This window comes from Trachinotus anak, unplaced genomic scaffold (genome assembly GCF_046630095.1).
Source record: "Trachinotus anak isolate AG129_WGS33_773 ecotype Australia unplaced genomic scaffold, CSIRO_AGI_Tana_v1 ptg000031l, whole genome shotgun sequence".
NCBI classification, from domain to species: Eukaryota; Metazoa; Chordata; class Actinopteri; order Carangiformes; family Carangidae; genus Trachinotus; species Trachinotus anak.
In genome coordinates, this window is record NW_027273882.1 from 2,851,214 (window position 1) to 2,876,430 (window position 25,217).

General features: G+C 40.4%; 1 long non-coding RNA gene across 2 annotated transcripts in view; it reads left to right on the forward strand.

Annotated features, from left to right (window-relative positions):
* The window catches only part of LOC139612426 (uncharacterized), a 176,218-nt gene that overhangs the window by 73,321 nt on the left and 77,680 nt on the right, over nt 1–25,217 (forward strand). Inside the window, exon 2 of one of the 2 annotated variants that reach the window (XR_011686537.1) lies at nt 24,979–25,032. The exons of the other annotated variant lie outside the window; for it this stretch is intronic. This is a non-coding gene — a long non-coding RNA (uncharacterized lncRNA). The remainder of the gene's footprint in view (nt 1–24,978; nt 25,033–25,217) is intronic. 2 annotated transcript variants of the gene reach the window in all.

The window sequence follows — 25,217 nt, forward strand, 5'->3', positions numbered from 1 at the left end:
GAATGGTATGGGAAGTACATTAGTCCCTCTGGGGGAAAGAGAAAAAGCTCAGTTCTGTGTAATTACAGATGGTGAGATATTGATGAAGAGTTAAAAGAGATCTTGGAGAGTAGGGGTTCAAAGTCTTCGAACTGGGAACGCTGCGTTATGTGTCATGCATCTTAACCATTAGGCTACTGGGATGCCTCAGTATCAAATCTCTGCCAGCATCTCGTGTCTTTGGCCTTCATCCGGGTCATCCAACAAGAGGCACCAGACGCTGGAGAGTTACAGGAGCTTTGATACTTCCATGTTATAGTGACACATCAAAGCAAACCTGGAAGGAAGAAACATGTCAGAAGGACTGGCTTTGTTTGTGCTACTTGAAAGTATTCAGCCTGCTTGGTCGAGGAGAGCCCACCACCAGGGCATTTCATAGCTCTCCTGTGGGTAATGCTGGACAAACCTGGATGGGTTGAGTTCATACATGTGCTTGGTACCAGAGGGACATCAAAGATAGGCTTGTTTTGTCATGTCATCACGGTCAGATTGGTGGGTGGTGGGAGGGAGAAGCTGCCTGAAAGACCTTGTAAACCCTGGATGTCTCCCTGTAGAGATATTCTTGGCACGTCCAAATGGGACGAGAGCCTGGCGCAGACCCACAGCACAACATATCCCATCTGGCCTGAGTACGCCTAGATGAGCTGGAGCCAGTCACTGGAGAGTAGGATGTTTGGGCTCCGCTGCTTAGCCTGCTGGTACCTGCTGCCAGAAAGTAGAAGGATATCAGATGTTAAAATGTTGGCTTTGGGCTCATGCTGAATTTTTTTTAGGTGATAAGCCAGAGGCAGGTAAGGACCAGAATAAATCAGGATAGAGTTGAAATTTCAGGCCCATGCTGGACTCTACCTGGATATGTGTTTATGTGCCGCTTTATGCATCAGTTTGGCATTAATATTCAATAAATAAGCCTGGTGGAACCAATTATCCACTGTAGGCATACAGGAACATTTCCACTGGGATGTGACAGACTAAAACACTGGAGGTGAGAAGATGGCAAGAAATAGAACAGCCTAATAGACATAGACCAAGATTCATTATCAACAGGAAGAAGAATGGAGAAAATTTGGAGTAAAAAGACGAGAGCAGTTTCTTCTGCTGCCAGTGCTTCAGGGATGAACTCGGCCTCCAGGCAAACTTGCTGAAATGTTGGTTTTTCCAATAACCCTCTGTACAACCAGTGGCACTTTTTGTTTCACTGTGAGCTAGCAACAAAGGGTTTAACACACTCACTCTCTCCCACACACACTACTGAGTGTGTGCACATAAAGTAGACACAAAACTGCTGGAATCCTCAGACGAAAACCAGGGGAAAGGTGAGGATACACAGGGATTAAATAGTGATCACTTGCTTATTTGTAGTATTTTTGTTTTTGTGTGATGAAATGAAACAATTATGAGACCAGTATGTAGTCATTATATTTGTATCTGTCTCACTCAAATAGAGACATCACACACACACACACACACACACACACACACTTACGAATACTTTTAATAAATGCTCAGGAGACATTGTTGAAAATGTCACATGCTCTAAGAATATCTTATACATCATATCTATGATCTAAATAGATGTGCGTGAATTTGCTTATATATCCAGAACACAAATCTGATCATTGAATGAAGCCAGGTTTAAAATTCTTGTTTGATTTTGTCGACATGTTGAAGTCAAAGGTTTTTACAGAGGGGATTTTGTAAATCTCTTCTTATCACTCTATGAATAAGAAAATACTGTCAACCAGCCATATAAAAGGTTACATAAATCAGGCTATGAATGATATATGAACAAATCCCTCTGTAAATGCCTTCAAAATATAGATAGGAATAAAACTGGACAGTGCGGTGTGTGTGTGTGTGTGTGTGTGTGTGTGTGTTCTGCTGAACTGGCGATTAGGAGAAAAACTAATTTTAAGAAAATGACCTTTAAAGGTATTTAATGCAAAATTCTATACATTATGTTTATTGGAAACCACTACTTACAAACACAAATCTGCTGTCCTGTCCTCCCTTACTCAGCAGCTGTAGACTCTTCTTGTTCGCCAGATATTTAATTCTGGTGTCAGTGTACTTAATTATCTCGGGAAGTTTCAAAGAGCTGTCAAACTATGCATTTTTGATGCCAATAGTACTAGATTTTTATCTAAACATCCTTTTGATCATGTCAGTTTTAGGTTTTGAGCTGTAGCCACAGCTTTTTTTCAGCCACAGTTTAAGCTTGCTCCATGTCGGTGCCTCACCAGTCAGTGGTGGGAACCTGACAGGCTGTGTATTTAAAAATCTGTAGTCAGTTTCTAAGATTATCTCTGTTTGACACAGTTACCTCTCAGTTACCCCCTTTTTCCTTTTGGGGATGATTACAAGTGAACTTCTGTGCTGTATGGCTAAAACTTTAAATTCAGTTTGATAGTAATTTTCTTACAAAATAAAACTAAAAACTTTCTTGGTTTTCTGTATTTGCATTCTTTAATCTGAACTAGAGTTGGACAGTATCTTTGTAGCTAGATAGGAGGCTCGCTCTATTTTGATTAGAGCTCCTTATTTTATCTCAAAAAATTATGAACCTATTTGTAGACGCTGCCTGAGTGTCACTTGCTTTTTAACGCAGTGATAATAATCTTCGGGATGTGCCAAGGCTTTAACCTCATTGTGTTATTTGTGTACATCGTGATTTTGCCATCACTAGAGAAATAATTAGAAGAGGGATTTACTTTTGCCTAATGAGTGCTGCTGTTCTGTTAACATCAAGGACAAAGATGTGAAGTTAGAGGTAAGCCTATTACATCCTCTGTTGCATCCTCGTATTATCTCTAAACAGAGTTTGGACAGCTGATTATTACAACAATTTATATTCCACCCTTCAGTGATGGCAGTAATCCCTCCAAGATTACCCTGACAACTTTTGTATAAATGCACTAAAAGATACAGGAGTGTGCAGCTGAAATGTTTAGTATAGCCTGAAGATGTTCCACCACGCTGTGTATGATTACAGTATAATCACATGAAACTTATTATAATTCATCATCAGTACAGTATGGGCTTATTATAGGACTGATATTAATTATACATTCCCCAAATGGAAGACTCGGCCCCTAAAGCTTTTGGTCATTATGTATTCTATAACCGTCTTGTTTTTTTAATCATGATAATCATCATAATTAATAATGTGTGTACATGTGCGTAGAATGTGGTTAATGAGAAGCTGTTTTCACGTGACCAGTCTGTGTTTCGCTTGTCCACTGATTCAGTTTTGATGGAGCAAACGAGCAACTGTTAGATCCTTTGTAGGGGTGGTTATCTGTCTCCAGAGGCTGCTGACGCTCTGCACTCTCTTCAGCTCTCTACGACTACACTCTGAGATTCATGCTGATTTAGACTCACCGGAAATATGTTTTTATGTTTTCACAATTACCAATTATCAATTCTCATGTCAGGCTTTAATGACCAAAAGTGTCCTACAAAGAGAAAACACAGCAACTGTATATTTGGTCAAACTGTAATTAAGACACAGTCTGATGCTCGACATCTTTCACCGTACAGTGGAAATCATTATACTGCTGAATTTTGTAATTGTAGTGGGAATTGAAACAGCATGAAAAAGAACTTCCTGTCCTTCAAATATCTCTTTTGATCCTCCACCATCTCAGTTGTCTTGTTTTAATTTATCATACATTATTATCATTGATTTTCATTTATTTATATTCATTTATATATCATAGAAATTAAGCAGCAGCTAAATCTTAAATCATCTTGGAGAAATCAGTAACACCAGATAAAGTTGTCCTGCTAAACGCTAATAAGCCGTTTTTCTGACTGTAGAGGAGTCTTATTAAACTAGTTATCAAACTTGTCAAGCTGCACATACTCTGTTTAATACTGCATTTCTCCTGCACCTTTAAGGTTGTTATTGTTATTGTGGCAAACTACATCTCACCACTGCCAGTCTCTCTAACTTGAAAACACACACAGGATGAAGCCTGAATGAACTGATGTATACTGTATGTATAAATCACTCGTGCAGACACATGCAGATGCCTGTGGTTTAGATGGGCGGTCATGAAGCCATCTGTCTGCACTGTTTGGTTGTGAGAAAGGAAATTATCTGAAAGATGAAGAGGATGTGCATGTTTTATGTCTGGAGACGGTGGAGGTTGTTTGCTTTGTTACTCTCTGGATAGATTACACAGCTGTGTTGGACCCAGGACTACAAGCCCTCTCTCTTCTCTATGAGGGAATGACAGTAGGTTGTACAGTCATGTTGATGATATTCAGAGGAGAAGTAGTCGAACCTTTCCGAAGTTGGCAGGTGATTAATTCACTACTTGCTTGAAAAAGTACAGTAACATGAGACGTGTGCAGAGCCTCTTCAGTAAACTGAGGCCACGCTGAAGGCATCAAATGTACGAGGTGTGACGACGTGTCAGTGTGAATGAGACTGTGACAACTGGCAGCTCTTAATCAGCAGATCCTCTCCGTGTGCGCCACTGCTCATCCAGCGGCGATATTTTCAGCACTGTGATCATCGTGCGGTCCACTCCGCCTCTGTTCCTTATCCTTCACACCAGTGCGACATGTAAAATGTGAATTTTCCAAGCCTGAGATAATGAGCAGATGCTGCGCTGACTACAGTTCAAACTACTATTAGACAAGCACAGGGTTTTGAAAGCTGCTATTTTTGGACTTGATTTGCATTGCAGATACTGTATCGTGTTGTAAGTGTTCACGAGTCAGATTTGTCCAACTTGTGAAACACATCTTTTAGTAAACCAGTGTTATTTGGAAAAGTAGAAGTCTATTAAATGTAGCCAACTTGATAAATTTGCTGTTGGATATGAACTAAACAGCTATTTATACCTTATTCCTAGACTCGTGTGGGTGGAGGGCAGTCATGGAACGTATCCCAGCATGCACAGCTGATGTGTCTGTTACAGTAGTTGCAAAGAGGCAAACCCTAAGGCTGCGTTCAGACCGACTGCAGAACTTTGGTTCATTAGAAGGTACTGAGCCTCCACTGCAGGGGGCCCCGGCAAAACAGTGGGAGGCCCCTAATAGATTACCAACATGAATGACTAATGTAGCACTGATCATCTGTATGGTTAATATGTCCTAATCATGTCAGAGCTGGTTTATACTGACTGTACTAATTTCTATTTCTCCATTAAAGCCAATGTCCTGTGACCAGTACATATGAATACCAACTTAATATATCAAACTGCTGAACCTCACAAGTCTGAGCCCAACTGGTGACATGAAATTCCACAGGCAGTCTGCAGACAATACATGAAGTCGATATTACCTTGTTATAGCAGAAAGATCCTGACATAAGTTTTTATAAGGAGAAAATACAGGTGGGGACTGGACTGTCTGCTCCCTCTTGGAAAAGAAAATATGATGTTGGTAGGAGCAGAATATCTGTAGACATGAAGAGTCCCTGCTCTACCCTCCACAGAGCCAGAGTGAGGCGGGGGGGAATGTAATTTCAGCAGTGAATTATGATTGACAGGCTCGGGGGAATGATAGGCATGCCTTATCTCTATTTTTACGGAGGGTAGAGGGGAAGAGAGGGAGGAAGAAGAGGCAAAGAAAAGCAGAAGACTTGGTGAGTCATTATATGCAGCAAATGAGGCACTGATACATTCAGAGTCGTTTTTAACTCAGTCCCCCACCACGTGGAGTAGACAGGAAAGCATGGCACCAGAGATAATACCAAATTGCATACATTTTAATGGGCTTGACAGCGAGGGATCAGAGAGTATTAATCCATAGCTTCATTGTGCCGTCCTGCTAATGTGGGTCTTTACCAAGCTATTATAACATTGCTCAGAGACTGACAAATGGAAAATAAATGGGAAGTAGGTTAACTTCCTTATTTACCTTGTGGTAGGGACAGTGTGCAAACAGTGGGCTCCAAAAATCAGAGACCACTAGTCAAGACACTTCTATTTTGTATTTGTTTCAAATGTAATGCTAATGCTAATAATATCAGCTGGACAGTTTGAGTTAAAAAAAAATGTGTACCAACTTCCGAATATCATAACATTTGGTTTGTCCCCATTCAGCTTTAATGACAGTATGCAGTCCAGCTGGTGTGGACTCCACAAGTTTGTGCAGTACCTGATGACTCCAATGTTATCCCAGCAAAGAGCTTGTTGTGATGTCACACAATGCTCGTCTTTGTCAGTCTTACACTGCCCCCATAAATGTTCAGTGGGGTTGAGGTCAGGTGACTGTGGAGGAAAGTCCACGAATCATGACTCCTTGGTCTTCAACTCGTTCTTGCAAAGCTTTTGGCGTCATTAGTCTGCTGCAGCATGAATCCCTCTCCACTGTTACGTCCCACCCTTGGGTGGCCCGAAGGGGCGTACAACATGCCACCAGTGAACCACATCAGACCAACAAGACACTTCTAAAACAACAAAGACCACAAATATATATAAATAACCAGGACACCAAAATCAAGACTACAGAAAACACAGTAAGGACACAGCAACCAAAAACAAATAAACTCTAGGCTGAGAGGCAGCAGAAACATGCTCCGTGCTCGGCCTCTGGCTCCTGATGCTGGTACCAGAGCTTTCAAACCTTCATCTGCTGACCAGGTGCATCTTGTGGAGGCTTGGATGGGAACAGCCCAGGTGGAGCTAAAGGGGAGATGGGAGAAGGAAAAGACAAAAGGTACCAGGAGCAACGTGGTGGTGGTAACATCCACAAAGATGCAAACCAGGGAGCGTAGCATGTCTCTGAATGGAGTAGTACTTCTTTTTGGTCAATGTATAGTCAGTTCGATGCAGGTGTCCAGCTCCAGAGAAGTCAAAATGGCCCCAGATTTAAAAGTTCCCACCATACTGTTTAACTGTGGGTTTGATGCACTGTGGTATCACTTCTCTCTCCTGTTCGTCTCCTTACATACACCCTTCTGTTACTGTGATACACCTCTAACTTGGACTCATCAGTAAATTGGACTTTTTTCCCCCAGTTGTCAACTGTGAAATGATGGTGTTGCTTAGCCCACCCTAAGTGTTTGACCTTGTTTGTCAACCTGAGAAGTGATTTCGAAACTGCTGCTTGTCCCTTAAAGACCACAGTCTGACAGTACTTTTGCTGATTGGAGTCTTGCGTTCTTTATTTAGCCAATTCTGAATCTGTGATGAAATTGCCTTTCTATCTCCTAGGGAACCAAGCTTGGTGTATTGATCTTCTGATGGTGTGGTCACTTTTTGTCTACCTGATCGTGCTTTGGATGCAGCTGATCCAGTTTCTGCAAAGCATTGTAGAGCTGCATGCACTGCCCCCTTCCCCCCTTGAGTCTAGCCATGATTTGATGCAGAGAAAGCCCCTCTTTGCTGAGAATAACAATTTGACTTCTGATGCTTCCACTTAGCTCTGATGCCATTTCTCTCACTATCACAAAGCAGCTCAGTAACCAATGATCTGTTGGAAACTTGAAGCTCAGCCTTACTTATGACAGGTAAACACTGGCTGCAAGCGGAGTCACTTGAACAAGCCTCTGATGAGTAGATCAAATCCACTGAACACATCCTTCGATGGAAGGGATACAACTCAAGAAATCTGACCTTTTATACTTAGGAGTTAAGTTAGTCAATTCCCCAACATTGTATAAACTTGATTGTTGACCTGGAAACATATTAACATGACATACCCTAAACACAACATGACATAAAAACCTCAAACTTTCTGATTATGTCCAGTAGAGATGTTCTGATACCATTTTTTCCTTCCCCATATCAATTCTGATACCTTAACTTCTGTATCGGGTGATACTGAGCACTGAAATAAGACAATCCTGGTGAAAATTGGTGCAGTCTGTGTTTTTTTTCCACCTCTGCATCCTGCAGTTTGGAGCCTTTTGAAATGCACCACTGTGATTGTTCTCATACACAAGCAGCCACACAAGAACTTGTCTTATTGGGAAGTATCAGACTAAGGAATAAGTAAAAAAAAAAGAGATTCATTTAGTACCAGCTTTTGATAAACACCTGGTGCAACATAGCAAAACTACTGATGTTCCACACCCTGAAGTCACTGGGACTGATCAGACCAACCTCAGCTGCAGCAGACATTTAACATTTAATGCCACCACAATTTGGAAAAGGATGTTCCACCATCCTCAACATAGAAAAAATATTATTATTATTATTATTATTATTATTATTATTATTATTATTATTATTATTATTATTATTATCTTTCAATAACAACCCTGAAAGCTCAGGCCTGTTAAACTGAAGAGATATTTTTTCATATAGTGTTGACAGCTTTGCTTCCCTCTTTTATACTTTGACTTTTGATCATTTTACTTACCACATTATTTATGCATTTATTCCCAGTTTGCCTGGATTCAAAACTATGAGGAATCATGCCAAAAAAAAAAAAAACACCAAAAAAACACTAAACAGATGATTAACACAGAAAGAATGAGGGTTAATGATGCACAGAAGTGCTTCTGCAGTCATCTCCCTCCTTGCCTGTAAAAACAGGAAGATGAAAATCTTCGCTTGATGTCTGTATTCAAAAACCTTTTCCCAAAAGCAAGAGATGAAGTGAAAAAGAGAGAGAGAGAAGGAGAGAGAGTGAGAGAGGAACTTTCATAAATACTTGAAAGAAAATCTCAGCTCCCTGTGTTGCAGTGCAGAGAGTAATCATAGATTATCAACATTTATATTAAAAAATGAAGCCCCATTAGAAAGCAGCTGGTAAATTACATTTGGTTAGGCTTGCTTGTGTGCGTATGCACACAAAGAAAACCTGGTTTATTGCAACATGGCAGACCCAGCTCATTTTAGCGAGTAGATATCAGCACCCAAGGGTAATTTACATGGAACTATTTATGATGCTGAATTCAACATCTCGGTACAGTTGTTGGGGCCAACCGAGAAAACTGCTCCTGACATGAATCTGATGGAACAAAGACATCTTGTTGTGTCTTTTATGTGTAGCTGATGATGTGTTGTGTTGTGTTGTGTGTGTATAGTTTATGAAGCCGCTGTAGAAGCAGTTTCCCTGTAGTGGTGCAGATACATCTCACAGGGCCATGGGTCTTTGATGTAGTTGCGCTGCCTTTGTGTGTCTGTGTGAGAGGGAGCACGTCTGTTGTGGGATGCACCGGTTCTCAGGTGACTTAGTAATTGATTTGATACAGAGCCGCTTTAATTGCAGTGAATATTTACAGTCCTTTTTACGGGAAGACGATCGATCCCTAAAGACGTTACCACTCGTATCACTTACAGGGCGTAAGTAACACAATCCAATACACAACTACTCTCAACACACAGCGAAATAACCTATGAAATAACACTGATGAAAGTGTCAGTGATCATCCTCCCCCGTTATTAGCTGCTAAATCATTTTTTATATTTTGAGGGCCATTTCTGTTGCTGTCTTCTGTACTTTCTGTAGACTGTGAGATGAGTCCACCATGTAACATCGTTATGTCGACTTCTTTTTCTTCTCTTCTCTTATCAGAAGCCTATTTTGGATGATAAAAAGATGTCCTGGGTAGATTTAGTCATTATATTTAGACTGAGTGTTAGTGTTCTGTCCTTCAAACACTAAATGTTTTTTTGGTCTTTTAGGGCAAGTTCAAGTCTGAAGTGATCACTGACAATGTGAGCAGTAGAGAGCATTCATACCAGCAGTGGGTTTTTGTATTTGTTCCACACAGGGCTATTTGTCTGGTCTGACCATAGCCGACCGGATGACTTTCAAGTAGTATTGTTTTCCATAGCATCAATAAAATATTCATGATGTGTAGTTTTACAAGGCTTGCCTGTTACCGTCTATTTAAAAAAAGTGTTGGGATCTCAGGTCAAAACACAAAACTGCAATATTTTTGATTTCACTCTCAAGTCAAGTTGTACAGTAAGTGTTACATAGACCACCTTTTGATCTGCAGCACTGTTAGGTATCATGCATCAACGCTGTTCCTAGAAATTATGTTTATATGCACGTATATGCAACTAAACTGCAACAGCAAGCGGGTTTTGCGGGAAAAACATAATCACTGGTTGTTCTTTGAATGAATGAAAATCTACAGGCAGATGCCAAACGAATGGAAAAACCTGACTAAATGAGTGGAGAAACATAACGAATGGAGATACTTCTACACAGGTGCACTGCATGGTATAATTACACAATTACCATCCAGTCATGCTCTATGGCATCTACAAAAATACTGAGCAGGCCCAGGTGATTCTGACTGAGAGTAAAAAATCAGAACGACTCCAGTGAGTCAGTCTTTCTCTAACTCTAACCAGTGAGAGTCTAGACATGAACATAAAAAGTCTTGAAAGTGGATGTTGTACTGCAAGATCTGACATTTTTGTTCAATATTTCAATTTATTTGTACTAAATATGTAAATTAACAACATATCCTCACTATGTTAATATAAATTCCATTGCAGTTTTGTTTTGTACAACATATTTGCTGTTGCAGTTTACTTTTATAGAAACATAACATTTAGGAGGCAGGGTTGTTTGAGAAGAATCTGTCGAATGAAAGGAAACTTAGTACTATTTGGCATTTTGCTGTTATCAGCAGTTTAACTCCTGAGGTTTCAGTGTCACTTCTCAAAACTCACATTGGTTGAAGGCTTCAGGCTGCCATGTTCTGCCATGTTCAGCTTTAAAAGATGATTTCTGTTCAAGACTGAGAGACAAGACAGAGCTAAGAACTGAACTTTGATAATGGCAAAGGGAAACTACAGTGAGTCGTGTCTCAGCAAGGATCGGTATCATTGATTATGAACGGGACGAATGAAAGAATCAATGAATTTGTCTTTGACTGCCCATGAAAATCAAAATGTGTCAGCCCTGCTGTCATGGCCATTTACATTTCAACAGATGCACGGCCTCAGCTGTCAAGTGCATTAACACAGAAAACACAGAATCTCTGTAATGTCGTCTGTGCCGAAGACAATATTTATTGTTGCAGGATGATTAAAGCGTTAACTAAACCTTGTGCCATTTCTCCGCAGGAAGTTCAGCTTGGAGAGAGCAGAGTTGCTGACGGTCCTTGCCTCCTCTGCTACTAAATTCCTATTAACCCCTCCGACAGACAGCAAACTAAGCTTTTAACAGAATTCAATAATTATCCCAACAGCCTTACTTGGTGTGTCCTCTGCCCCAGTCTGGCTGTCCGTCACTTTAATTACTCTTGTTGTAAAACCCATCAAGCTCAAACTGAGTCTACACACCAAAGCCAAGATACATTCAATACCAGACTAATAGGAGCAGTGTCTGTGAAAAGGCATTTTCTCCATCTCCACTCACTCAAAACGCATTGGCTGGTGGGTTGAACTCAGTGGGTTCGTAGATACCTTCATAAGACGGTTGGTAGTATTCCAACTAGATTTCTGTGCTCTGGATTATGTCATTAGAGTTTCAAGCTCATCAATAGCCAAAATGTTGTGTTGAAATTGATGATCTTTATATCTATACCAAAAACAAAGCACGAGCAAATCCAAAGGAAAATGAAAAACCATCCTTAAGTCAGTGTTTATTCATAGTTTCAGTTGTCATGTTGGAAAGGCCTTTGAATTAGACATACATCTTTAAGTAACAGAATTTTTCAAAGGAATTCAAGAAAATTTTGCATTGACTTCATTTTTGTTGGACTTCCTGTGGACAGTGGCATTAGCATAGCATTACTCAATAACATGCAGTTGTGTTTGGACATGGCAATGGATGGCAAGACACTGAAAGGAATAGTTTGCCCAAAACCATTTTTTTGTAACCCTGACCCCTTGTCGGCTGGTAAAGTGACTCTGAAATGTGAATGTAGCTTATTCCTTTTTGCAGAGGAGAGCAGCTGTTGGCCTGGCCCAGTTTCAAGACCAAGAAACGGTATAAAGTCATCCATAGACTCCTCCTATTGTTTTTCTGTATTATAACTATCTTCTCCACTCTTTTTATTTGCTTAAACTAATTTTCCAAGACAAGCTAAATTATGACTAAATATAAAGTGTATGTTTGGTACTGGCATAGTTAGCTGTTTAGCTGTAAACTGTTAACCTCAAAGGTTTTAGTGGAGTATTCCTTTAAAATGCATCAATCCTGAACACTTGGGAGGAGAATCAGAAACTATGGACTAAATATAAAAAGGGGTAACCAAGGATGCACTTGGAGGTTGTGGCTTAGGCTGTAGAGCGGCTGATCTGCTGTTCAGAGCGTCGGTGGTTTGATCCCCGTCTTCTCCTGTCGGCATTACAAAAATGTTCTTGAGCAAGATGCTGAAGCCTGAATTCCCTCTGACAGCTGTTCCACCATGGTGATATGTTAATGGGTGAATGTGACATGTACTGTAAAGCTCTTTGACTGGGGGTCGATAAGACTAGAAAGTGCACTCTGTTCCATTTACCATTGACTTCCTGTAGTCAGAAACTTGATATTTCATTTTTGTTGGATCACAAATAGATTTAAGCACAAGAACAAGAGAGACCTCTTCCAATGGCCTGACCTGCTTTAGCTAGATTTTGCCATTTCAGGGGTTTTAGCACAATAGCAACAACCAACCAGTAGTTGATAACCAAATCACTGGTTTTCCAAACAATAAATAAATACCAAGCAACTGTATGTGTTTTTTTTTTTTTTTTATGGTACTAACACCCTGATCTTTGCCCATATCCATACACATACACACTGTCGCCATCTGTACTGCTAACTAGGGTTGTCACGATACCAGAGTCGATACCAATACCTGTGATTTTCCACGATTCTCGATACTAATTCGATACCACAATAAAAAAAAAAAAAAGAAAAAACACAGGGCGGCCCGATGGCGGAGTGGTTAGGGCGCGTACCACATGAGCGGATGCTCTTAGCAGGCGAGTGCCGGTTCAACTCCCAACTGGCCCAACTCTTTCCTGTGTGTCATTCCCCCTCTCTCTCTGCCCCTTTCCTGTCGCTCTCTACTGTCCTGTCAATAAAGGCAAAAAAATGCCCCAAAAAATATCTTAAAAAAAAAAAAAAAAAAACAGAACCCATGTACTTTTAAATTCACTAATTCATTGAAAACTGCTTTAAACTGTCAAGTATTTAATACCACTATAAAAACAAGCAATACTGTGCTTTATGGTAATAAATAACAATAATATTCAACTATTTACACTCAAAAAAGAACAGCAGTGGCATGGAGCCTTCAAGTATATAAAACAGACAATATTCTTCTTCTTATAAATATGCAAATAAATAACTAAACAACAGTGGTGTGGAGCCTGATCTCACATAACTAAAACCTCTAACACCAGGCACTGTTTGCATGTCGGCTTGTTTGTGTCTAGAATTGCTCCGTATTCATCCGCCTCCAATGCAAAATATTTCCACTCGCGACTCTTCGTACCTGTTTCATCAACGAGCCGACGTGTTGCTTCCACTCCCACTTGCTGAAGCCATTGTTATTGTTATCCATAGACTGTATATAAAAGTTGTTATCTCAGGTTTTCTTCTTCAGCGCCGCTGACTGCTCTGTGCTGCTCACACGCGTATACTGCCCCCGTCAGTTCCACCAAGAATCGACACGGCTCGCCGAGGGAAAAGTTGAATATTCGGTTCTGACGGTACCAGAAAAAGCAGGTATCGATGTATTTTTTGCGTGTTGGTATCGAATTGGTACCGAAAGTATCGGTTCTTGTGACAACCCTACTGCTAACTGATCTGAAAATGGGGTCCAACCCATCTGGTGTGTGTGTTGTTCTTAAGTGTGTATTTGTCTGTGTGGCCTCTCCTTCCATTTCACATTTCATTCCTGTTCTACGTCTCCATCACCATATTGTAATTCAAGTCCTGATGGGATGGTTTCCACAGCAGCCACATGCTGCAGTTTTATAGCAACATGTTGCTCTGAGTGCCTGTGTGTGTGTGCGTGTGTGTGTGTGTGTGTGCGTCAGGAGAAAATGGATGCGTCTTTCTCCTCCCTGCATCCTCTTCATGCATAAATTGCTGGGCTCTGGTGGCAGCGAGGTGCTTATTTGCCGTGTCTCGAACAGAAAGGGGGAGAAGCACTCGGGCATGTTTGCATGTGTGTTTGTGCACGTGCAAGTACGTGTGTCTTATCTGTGTGTTGATGTGTGGCCAGCATGTAAAGCAGCACAAAGGGGAACGTTTCTGAAGTATCTGTGTGTGATTTTTTTTCCCTGAATGCATTGCTTGTGCCACAGTACCTGCGATAGAGTCAAGTCCCAATCTGCATACATGAATGTTGAAAACATTTTACTGAAGTGGTCTCAGGGGCCTGACAGTGAGAGGTGTGATAAATGTGAGCTATTCCTTACACTGAGAGAAATTTCTGCAGTGAATAAAAAACATAAAATGAAAAATAAAAGTATGGATCCTGGAAGTTCTGTACATCTCACTCCAGAAATCTCCAATGCTGAAAATGTGTTCGGTACGTCTGCCTCAGCTTCATTCAGAAGGTCAGACCATAGGAACTTCAAAGTGTTTTATAACCACCACAGTGTGTGGGAGGTTGAATCGCTGCTGTCACAGGATTTGCTAAAAAAGCATAGAAAAAGTGACATCAAATCACAGCATGTGCACAGTGAGAGGTGAGACAGGAAAAAGGGGGGAAAGGGACAGACAGCATGCTGCAATAGAAACGTCCATCCAGACATATTGAATACGATAAAAACTATTTTTTCTCCTCTTCAGCACAGCGGCTCTATTATATGCTATGAAATGCTTTCTCATGGGGCTTTAAAGAGATGAGAAGAACAGCACTACAGTTGGTTTTTACTTTAAAAGTCAATAGATTATTTTAAAAACAGTCCTGGTGAGATTAGGGATAAAAGCTCAGGAGACCACACTGAAGCCAAAAAAAAAAAAAAAACTCTTTATGGAGATGTCAGATTGATAGACGCTTGTCACCAGCAGTGGTTATCTCTTCATCCTGACACTTCCTGGAGACGTTTCCTCTTCACAGTGTTTAAGTCTGTTTCATTTATTCATATCATACAGAACATGTGGGATATTAACTGTCATGGCTATCATAACTGGTTATGTTACCTTCCATCTGCTCAGATTAAATCCTTTTTTGTCTTAAGGAATATTTGTTATTTCCTTCTAAATATTTATTGTGTATATCAAATAAAGTGGGTTTATGCTGCCGTATATACGTGAACAGTCATTTCACACACTTACGCCTGGTGACACAAATCATGTACATACTTTTGCAAACCCTAAAAGCAGGGTTTCTCTCTCGGTGTCCCATAGTCCAATCCTGACAGTCTTAAAGGTCCCATGTCTGCGGACAAAATGCACACAGCCTGTATTCATAAACTGTGCCTTAAAACGAGCTGTCAGGACTTCTGTAACTTTGTGATGTCACAACTAAACAGTCACCACCCTCAGCCATGACTCTGTGTCCAACCTTGCAGGATTTGACTTCTCTGACTGTTTGCCTGAAATCTGCTTTCTCTTTGAAGAAGAGGCTGACAGAGACTTAGAGCCTCTCTCTTCTGATTGGCTCGCTGTTGCTAGAGCTCCAGAGAGAAGCCTAAGAAATGTAAAACTACCCTGAGATGGTTTTGGTTACTTAAAACCACAAATATATCTCCTGATGAATAAGAAAACTTAAAATAAAACACCAGAAGGGTGTAAAACATGCAACCTTTAAGGTTTTCTAAGAGAGGTTGGAGGAGTGTGAGAGAGAGAGAGGAACTGGTTGGCAATTTAAACCGGACAAAGTGCACTCAATTGAAATGCATGACTCTGTTCTGCGAGAGCTGTTGTTCTCTTGCCACTGGATTGTGACTGGATTTAAAGCAGAGCTTGAAAAGGCAGTGAACTAATTCATTGTATTCCTGGGCTACAGCACCCTGGTACCCATTAAACCATACTTTGATACCAAATAAGGTCTAAGTGTTTCAAATCTTCACTCTGTTTGCTTTAAGTAATCTCACAGCCTTTAATTAAAAGTTGCAGAGTGATTAAATGTCTGCTGACATGCTCTCGCACATACGACACCACGCTCACACACATTCCCCGGTCGCTGCTCCTTGACAGAGGCCATTTGCCGCATCCTAATGGAATTCATTAGTTTTTTCATTTGTGTCCTTGGAGGCTGGGCGACTTGACTGTGCACTGTTAATCACCTCTTATTCCTGACCCACAGCCAGCCTTCAGATTCTGTGAGAAGATAAAACGTATCTAAAATCATTCCTTTGAAGTTAATGAGCTGGGTCCTATATATGGCAATAAACATCAGTGAAACATTTCATTGTTTAGAATGACATATTTGCTCCCACGGTACAGAACTGAATGACAGTATTTTACCAATTTTGAAATATTTCAGAGAATGAATAGGAGCGTTTTCTGATCTGACGGGTGTGTCAGCAGGACTTCCAAAGCTTTTCGAAATCCCTGTTGAAAAATAAATGTTTTATAATGTGGTTAAGGTTTGTGGTGTGAGTCTCAGTCTTCCTGCTGTTTGCTGAGCACCATCCCTCATCTTTCCTGAAACCCTTTATATGGAAACATCTGCAGGAAGTGTTGAGTTTCATTATCAGAGGAAAAACAGCAAAGTAGAATCAGTTGGAACTGGTTAATGAGAGATTGCAAACAAAAATTATTGTATTGATCAATGAACTGAACTTATTGCAACCGAATGGTGAATACAGCACGACTGTGCTGTTGTGCTGGTTTTACAAAGTGTTGTTTAAATTCACACAATGATAAAATGATGTCTCCCATTATTGTGGAAGTGACTTAGTTCTCCCCTTCCTTCCAGCATCTGTTCATATAGACTGCATCCCCGGGTCTAAAGAAAATTTAAAGTCTAGTCTCTGACCTTGTCACTTCTTCTAAACACAGACTTTAAATCTAATCTCGAGTAGGGGCTGGCAATAAACTGGGAGCTGCTGAAGGTGGACACAGCCTACAGGTGGATGCTGGTATGCAGGCAGGACTGGTGAGATGCTGAAATGGTGGGTGGCACCAGGATAGAAGATCGATGGAATATATGAATATATGATAGAAGTAGAAGCTCCATCAGCTGTGATCAAACATGGCAGCAGAAATAACTTAGTAATGCCACCTACAGAGCACTGCAGCTAAACTGTATGATAGAATTACATATAGTGTGTGTGTACTGTACACACACACACTCACACAGACACACACACTCAGAGGCATCTCCCTGTTGATGTGCCTGAGCATATTTCCCCATGCCCTCCATCTCTGGTAATTTGTACCGAGACAGTCTGGCTCCATTTCCTCGGTTTTTATTACTTTAACTGAATAAGACCAGACTTCCCATTTAGACTGCAGGGTCTCAAGCAGCGTTATTTCTCCATGGGACGAGAGGCCAGGAGTTACTGCAGACCTCTCTATTGATAATGATAAATCACGTGGTTTAGTACTTGTCAGAACAGTTTGCAAAGTAAATATAAGAATAAAACACGAAGAGTGGAGAAAAACAGGCAGAATATGCAAACAGCTTTTAAAATATTTATGCCGCTGAATAGTGCAGCATTAATATTTTAACAATTTAATTTGTATGAGGATAATATCCTCACCCATCATATCATTGTGATTTTCTGTGCTATTGGATATGCTATTGCATAATCAATGTTGTGTTTGATCTAACCACAAAATCTTGAGGTCATGAGGCTCACAGTGAAAAAGTATCTGTAGTTTTATTTTGACACCCTGTTGTTAAAGGTCTAAAGTCTTTAAACCTTTTCTTAACTGTCTTTGCCTTCAGGTTTCCCAACACAAATTAAGCTAAGAGTTGTGTGCCAGTTTAATTTAGTTGAAGGCTGCTCCACAGTGATTTCTTAATAGTAGTAGCACAAGGATTAGACTTAACTCCTACCAGACTGAACCCAAAAGCATAACAAATACCAAAATATACCAGATAGATGCCTAAATGTACTAAGATCTATTGTTGTGCCATCTAAAAGCTAAAGGTTATGTTTAATGCAAAGTGAACATGTTGTTGTCAGCATTGCAGAGTCAGTTTACTCTTTCACAGTGGACACCAGCAGATCAGGAAAGGGCAAACTGAGATTTGATTTATCTACATCAAGGTATAAGAATCAGTGTGACATTAATCTTGTCTCTTATAACTTTTTGACAGTTTTAATAGCATCAAGTTGTGTGCATAATTCCAACAAGTGTAAGTTGCAGATGATCTTATACAAATGAACTTGTGAACCTGTGAAAACATGATGCTGTTTATGATTCTGTTCTGTCTGTGTTTCTCAAGTTAAATTATTTATTTTTTCGTGTAATTTTAAGTAAGATATTGGTGTAAAAGAAACAACATATTCTGTAGATATAAACATTAAATAAATAAAACGGGCAAGCTTTAAGCAGCCTTGGACCTGTTTTTAAAAACATTGCAAAGAATAGATTTGTCTCGTCGTCTTGAGGCTTAAAAATGCATTGCATTGAATTCTGAAACATGTTTTAGTTGTTTCTATACAAAACAAAACAAAAGGTGGCACACCTTCAGGGTTTCCTTAATCTCACCGCCAGGTACCTAATGAAGAAATCATAAAAGCTTCTGAGACTGACTCTGCTTTAAGGGCAGCTATTCAGACTTGTTAACCTCCTGCTGAGCCCAAAGTTGCTCAGGCAGGAGCCTCCAGGCAGTTCTCAAGTCTATGATGAAAACAAAACCCGACCAAATCTTTTCTTTGAAAGGGCTACTACAGTCCTATTTAAAGATTAAAGAATAATCAGTATATACTACAATGCAGTGTGCCAATGAGTTATTTACTCTGTATCAACAGACTTTCTGGGAAGAATGCCATCTGCAAAAAATGCTGTCTACCCTCTCTAAGCTGTACACATCTAAATATTTCTGTCAGAAATACTCCACTGTTTTCCTCCTTCCTCTGTAGACTATAGAGCTTTGTGCTTTGCATCAATATTTTGCTTGTTATTATCTTTATCTCCTCCACACTTTGTAGTCATCTTGGCAGCTATGGCCCACCCTGCACCAAGGCCACGTTTAGTATGTGGACAAACTTCAACATGGGTTAGTAATGTGATGGTTCACGTATATTAGATCAGTCCTTTTCACCAGCAAGCAATCCTCAGACACACAAACACACACACACACACACAAACACACACAGTTTAAGTGTCCAGCAGGAACTCCTCTGCAGCAGCATAATAAGGAGTGTCTCACCGTGCATCAGAGTTGAAAGCTGTGCAGATGGCCCCAAATAATACATAATGCAAAGCCCGTTGGTGTAGTGCCTGTGTCAGGAAGTCCATTACTATAATGTTGAGATCTGAGGTGTTCTTTGCAGCAGCACCCCCCCCCCCCCCCCCCCCACCCCCCCACCCCCACCCCTACCCCTTTTTTTTCTTTTTTTTTTTTTTTTTTTCAAAAGTCATAGTCTAATGGGAGAAGTTTTGCCTTGATGTTAAGTGCAATTTCCAGACTCGTGTCTTTGCATTTTGTCCTATTATCAATCAGAGAGGGGCCACGGATGCGTGTGCAGTTAGAGGACCAGGGTAATTATTGTAAATTACCCCACTTGAATTGTTGACATCAAAAAGATGTACAGATGTATGCATGTGTATGTGGGGAATACATGAAAAGGAAACATAGATATGTTTGAAAACATTGCAATGAAACAATGGACACAACATTTGACGTGGTTTTCTAAGGCCTCACTATGTGTAAGAGGACCCCTCCTCCTGGTAACATGCTGTTACTTAACGCATATTGTACGTACGTTATCTTAATGCAACAGTGACAGGTGATATATATCCTTCAGCTTGCATGTGGAAGTCCATCACTGCATGCACCAAGCAACAGCAAAGGTTTGACCCAAAAAAATTTACTTAAAGGTCCACTGCACCACAATCACATCTCATGATCGTGAAAACCCCCAAAAAAGCAATTGAATCTTATTGGTCTTAAAAATCCGGAATCGATTTTTAATGTAAAGAAAAGGATTTTTCAAACAAACTTTTGTGCTTCAGGAAAAAATTATACCAAGAGAATTTGCTACATGCAAAAAGCTCTAAGATTCTCTAAGAAAGTTCGCCTTCATGCAGTCATCCAGGCTGCAGCATATGTGTGTGCAGTTTTCACATAATTGATATACCATGTACAGCAAAAAAATTCTGTTGCAGCCTTTAAAAAAAAACCTAATCTCTATAATTAACAGTTAAAGAATGACACTTTCAGCCAAAACACTAATCAGAAGCATAATTATACCAATGAACTACTCAGTTATATAATAATTTAAAACAATGCTGATGTTAATAGTTGCATCAGTTCTTCTTTAAGGTGGACAGACACTAACCTTGTGAGGCAGCTGAAGCTGAAGCAGAGAACTCATCTTGCCAGTCATAACCAACCAGTGTCCTATGAAGGAGGAACTACAGGCAGCTACTGAGAAGTGGCTTTTTTGGTATTCAAACCTTTTAAGATCAAATGTTATGCTAACTTTCAAAGCTCCTCAGCCTTCGGCTTGTGTTGTTTTTCGTCTTCATCACTCCACTACGACATCAGATGATGGTTCAACCAATCACCGCCCAAGTATTTTTTTGAAAGCGCCTGACCATTTCCAAACCGTTTCCGACAAAGCCTTCCCAGACGGTTGTGTGTAACAAACCATATGGCGAGTCAGGTTAGACAGATGCTGTATGAACTGGACTGATTTTTGTACCAGATTAGATGTGGTTTAAGGTTCAGTTTGTGGAGGGTACTGACACCTGATGAATTACCTGAAGGATCATCGACCTCGCTGCTGGAAGAACAGGTGGATGTCTTTCATTAGCTGCCTTTGGAACAAATTTGTCGAGAAAGAACGGGGGATATCTGAGCTGGGAGTCATAAAAGACTGTACTGTAGACTACACACCAAGCACTGCTCAGAAATTCCTAAAATTTCTCATGGACCAAGTTGTACCACAATATTGTTAGACAGATCCTGGTTGGAAGAGTAATTTTCCACTGAACATACTTCAGGAACAAGAGCTATAAAAATGCTGAATTGTTTCTTAACTATACTGCACGCAGCACCAGATGGTCCACACTCCCCATTTCCTGAAATGCACAAGCTTTGTGTTTGACTTATCAGTCTGCAGAATCAATAGCAGTTAGGAGAGGAGCGCTAATGATAAGACTCCATATATTTTCTTTATACTCTCAAAGGTCTGTTGTCAATATATGCCACATTTCAGTGACTCACGGACACAACAAACTGTTCCAAACCGTACAGTGTGGAGAAATCTACTTTCCCTGATTTGTTCTGTGGGAAATCTTTATTTGTTAAATCCAGTGTTAGATAAAAAGAAGCCAGTGCTAACCACTCCTCCATGAGCTCATTGAGTCTGCATATCAGATAGGCAATGAACTTGGTAATTACATTTAACCTAAGGTTGTCCACACAGAACCAAACAGTCTTGAGGTTGTAGCACATTCAAGTGAGTCACACCACTGTGAGAGTATTACTTTTACTTTCTTGAAGGACTTGTGTTCAGGCAAAAATCAGTTATTCACTTCCTCCAAAACGCCTTTACTTTGCTTTACCTTGTACATATAACAAAAAGTCCTCCCACCTGAACAACCATATAGCTGTAGATGTTTGTCAAATACCTCAGAAAAGTATTTGGCTTGGTTAAGAAAAAGATCATGGTTTGGGTTCAAATAGGAACATCCTACTACCTTCATCATCATGGTTACAATAATAAACATGCAGTTCATATTGTGAAGAGGTCATCGATTGGCTGATCCATCATCCTTGCAGATTGATGGACATTTTTAAAGATGCAAGCCTCGATCATCTTTTGTCATTTTGTCCCTATTGGTAACAGAAGATCGTTCTCCACTTCATTTCTTTTTTGTCATTCATGACTGATGAAAAGACTGAGTGGAATAAATACCATCTTGTCAGCTATGAACACTTCTCCCAACAGTGTCTAATTAATTTTGGAAACCCAGGGCAAACCATGCCTGAGGAGATAACCACAGCCTTGAATTAAATCTAATTGGAAGGTAATTTCCACTGCTGCCACAGCACAGTCATGAATGTACACACAGCACAAACTTCCAACATCATTGTCTAATGGTAGATTTTGTTGGATCTTGAGAACATTGAGAAGAGTTGCCATGCCTTTGCTTATTTCAGAGCCAGATGTTTCCTTTCTCCTGTTACCTATAGCAAATATTTTTCCCTCGATGTCTAAAATTAGCATTTTCTCAATTGATGACTTGAGTTTTTTCATATTCTTCAACTAACAGTAATAGCCTAAGCTTGAAAAGCAATGTGAGGAGCTAGTGCTAGCAGGCCAGCAGCTGGCTAACATGCTAGGCCTGATTCAGGTTGTCATAAGCTGCTTCGGTCATTTGAGGCCACTCCATTGCCAATACAGGGGGCTCCAACTAAAAAACAATGGTTCGTCCGATAGAGGCTCAAATTTCACCTAAACCAATAAATGCAAGTGCACATTTCTGGTTGATTACATTCACTGATTAAAATCCTGCCTCTGAGTATTATAAAACACAGTGTTTTGGCATGTGATGAACCTTTAAACTCATGGTTCCATACCTCAGCCTAGACTTTCTGGATCGTATTTTATTGTGTCACTGATATAAGATACACATCCACATCAATGCAGCTCCTTGTGTTATTAAATGCAGGGTTGTTTTTGGTGTGAATCACTATACTGGACTATACGTCCATCATCAAGCTTCTTGCGCTGCCTGTTTTCCAAGGACGGGTGCGTGAACTTAACAGTTCAACATAAACATCAGAACTTTTTTTTGACAAAGTAAAACCATGCTGGTATGAGTTTTTCTGATATGAGTTTTGCAAAACAAAATGCACTGTTAGACCTTGAAAATCCCTCTGAGGTCTTATAGCAATAACCTTTCCTCTTGCGATAAGCTGTTCATCCTTAGTACTAGTCTAGTTTCTCCATCAATTATGCAAAGGAACCTCCTCATAATTATTTCTTTTTTGGTAGCACTACAGTGATGAGGGGAAAAAAAGGGAAAATTCAAAGTGTTATCTAATGTCTCCAGAAAGATCACACATGATGGCCTTGCTCTGGCCATAGCCTGAGTGCATATTCTCAGTGGGTTGCTGTCAGGGCTTATACAGTACATGGATCAATGTGCCAAGTAGTTAAGAGTGGTATGAATAATTACCACAGCAGAGGCCCTGTGAAGCGAGTTAGCTCCTTACCTTTCCCCTCCCCAAGTTTCCTTTCATGTACGTTGTGGCCTGAGAGTCTGAGCTGTGTTTCTGAGAATCATTAGCCACAGTCGGGTCCTTTGAGATGACTCTGATTGCCGCTGTATGAAATGTTAGACACCAAGTGATACTTTTTGTCACTTGAGCTGATGAAAGTGGAGGCGAGAAAGGGAGAGGGAGAAAATGGAGGGGAGGGAGGTAATGACACAAGCAAGAGTATAGAAAAGAGAAAGTGGACGAGAAAGAAATGACTCAGGCAGGCGGTGAGGATTGGAGTCTTTTAAGAGATCTATAGGAACTAATGGATAATGTCAGAGAGAGCACCAGACCTCAAAGAGAGGGCGTCTGTGTGCTTTGCTTGCAGAGGATTCTGGTGAAAAACCAATAGATCTAAGTGGTAAATAGAGGATTCAGTGATACTCAGCTGGGATCAATATACATGCACAGTAAACTGCATTTTATCTCTTCCTCTCAAGAGAATAAAATACGTTTTTTAAAAAATGATTTCCCCCCTTGTCTTTCTTCCTTTCAACTCCTCATGACAAAAAACATATTTTGCTGAGGTTCTTCTCCTTTTCTTCCCGCTTTCCTCATGTAATTAACCCTTGTGCTTCTTCCTCCTTCTCCTCCACCCTCTCTTTGATACAGGAAATCTTTTAACTGTATTTTTCATCATCTGTGTCTCTCTCCCTTCTTCCCTTCTCTTCGCCCATATTCACATTTCTTTCCCTCCAACCTTTCTTTGATCCAGGACGTCTCTTTGTATTTTTTTCTTTTTGCTGACCACTGCAGAAGCCTTTGTGTGAGATTCTCTTCCCAAGCTTAGTGAACGTTCACCGTTCCAGGCCTGCATCTTATCTCTACTAATTACCGAATGCCACCGTCTCTGGCGTTACTGTACTGGGGAAAAAGACATAACAGGAAAACAAAGAATGAAAAGAAAATTCTTGGAGGCTGAAACAAAGGAAAGTTGTAGCAAGGGCAGTTCTGAGGTGCTTTGTAAAGTCTCTGAAAGCAGGTTGCATGCCAGGCAGTTAAAATGAATCTGATGTCGTCGTTAAAGCTGCCAGGGAGAGTCATATGCTGACAGCTCGAACATGACAGCAAGGAGAAAATGAAAAGAGACAAGACTTTCAAAATCCAGAAGCCAAGTTAAATGCACATGCTGGCTGTGTTTACCGACCTGTGATAGATTCTTTCATAAAAAGGGTTGCTGAAGGGGGGAAAAACTGCTTCTTTTGATAACTTGGTTTTATTTTATTCTTTCTTTTTTCAGTTTTTTGTGACTCATCACTGCCTGTATGCAGGGAAGCGACCATACCTATCACCAGAATTCAATTTCGAGACAAACTGGATCAATCCAGGGCATTTCAGTACAGGAAAAAAAGAAACTGCACTGTTGCAACCGCACTTTGTGGCTGGTAATCCATTTTTATTTGCAAACAAAAATCTTGGTTAGTGTCACTTTAATCCTCGGAGCACTTCTGGTCCTTTAGGTTTTCAGACAGTGAAGCTCTTTCTGTCACAAGGCCATCGGCCAACAAAAACTTCAGATCAATCAATAGCTCTGGACCCAGACACAATCAACTGAAGTATGCCTGCAGCCTCAAGAGCCACAGGCACAGACGAAGATAAATCCAAACAACGCATCAACCACTGCGTCCACTTGAAGAAAAGGAGACAGACCGGACAATTACGGCTGATGCCTTGAGCAAGTTAACTGACCGTTTGCATAAAACCATCTTTCTCTTCTTTTCCAGTTCTTTTATATTTACTGGACAGAGGAAGAGAGGCAGGGAGGAAGGACAGAGGAGGTAAAATGGCAGCCAGACAAAGAAATTATTTCATCTTATTTGCCAGGGGAAATATTGCTTTCTGTACTCTGTTTGTGTTCTGTGCAACAATATATAGAGCATATTTCTTCATTTTGGGCCAACATGTTATAGATTGTATAGAGGACACCCCTGAGACAATGTGCTGCTTCATTGTTTTCCTGTTA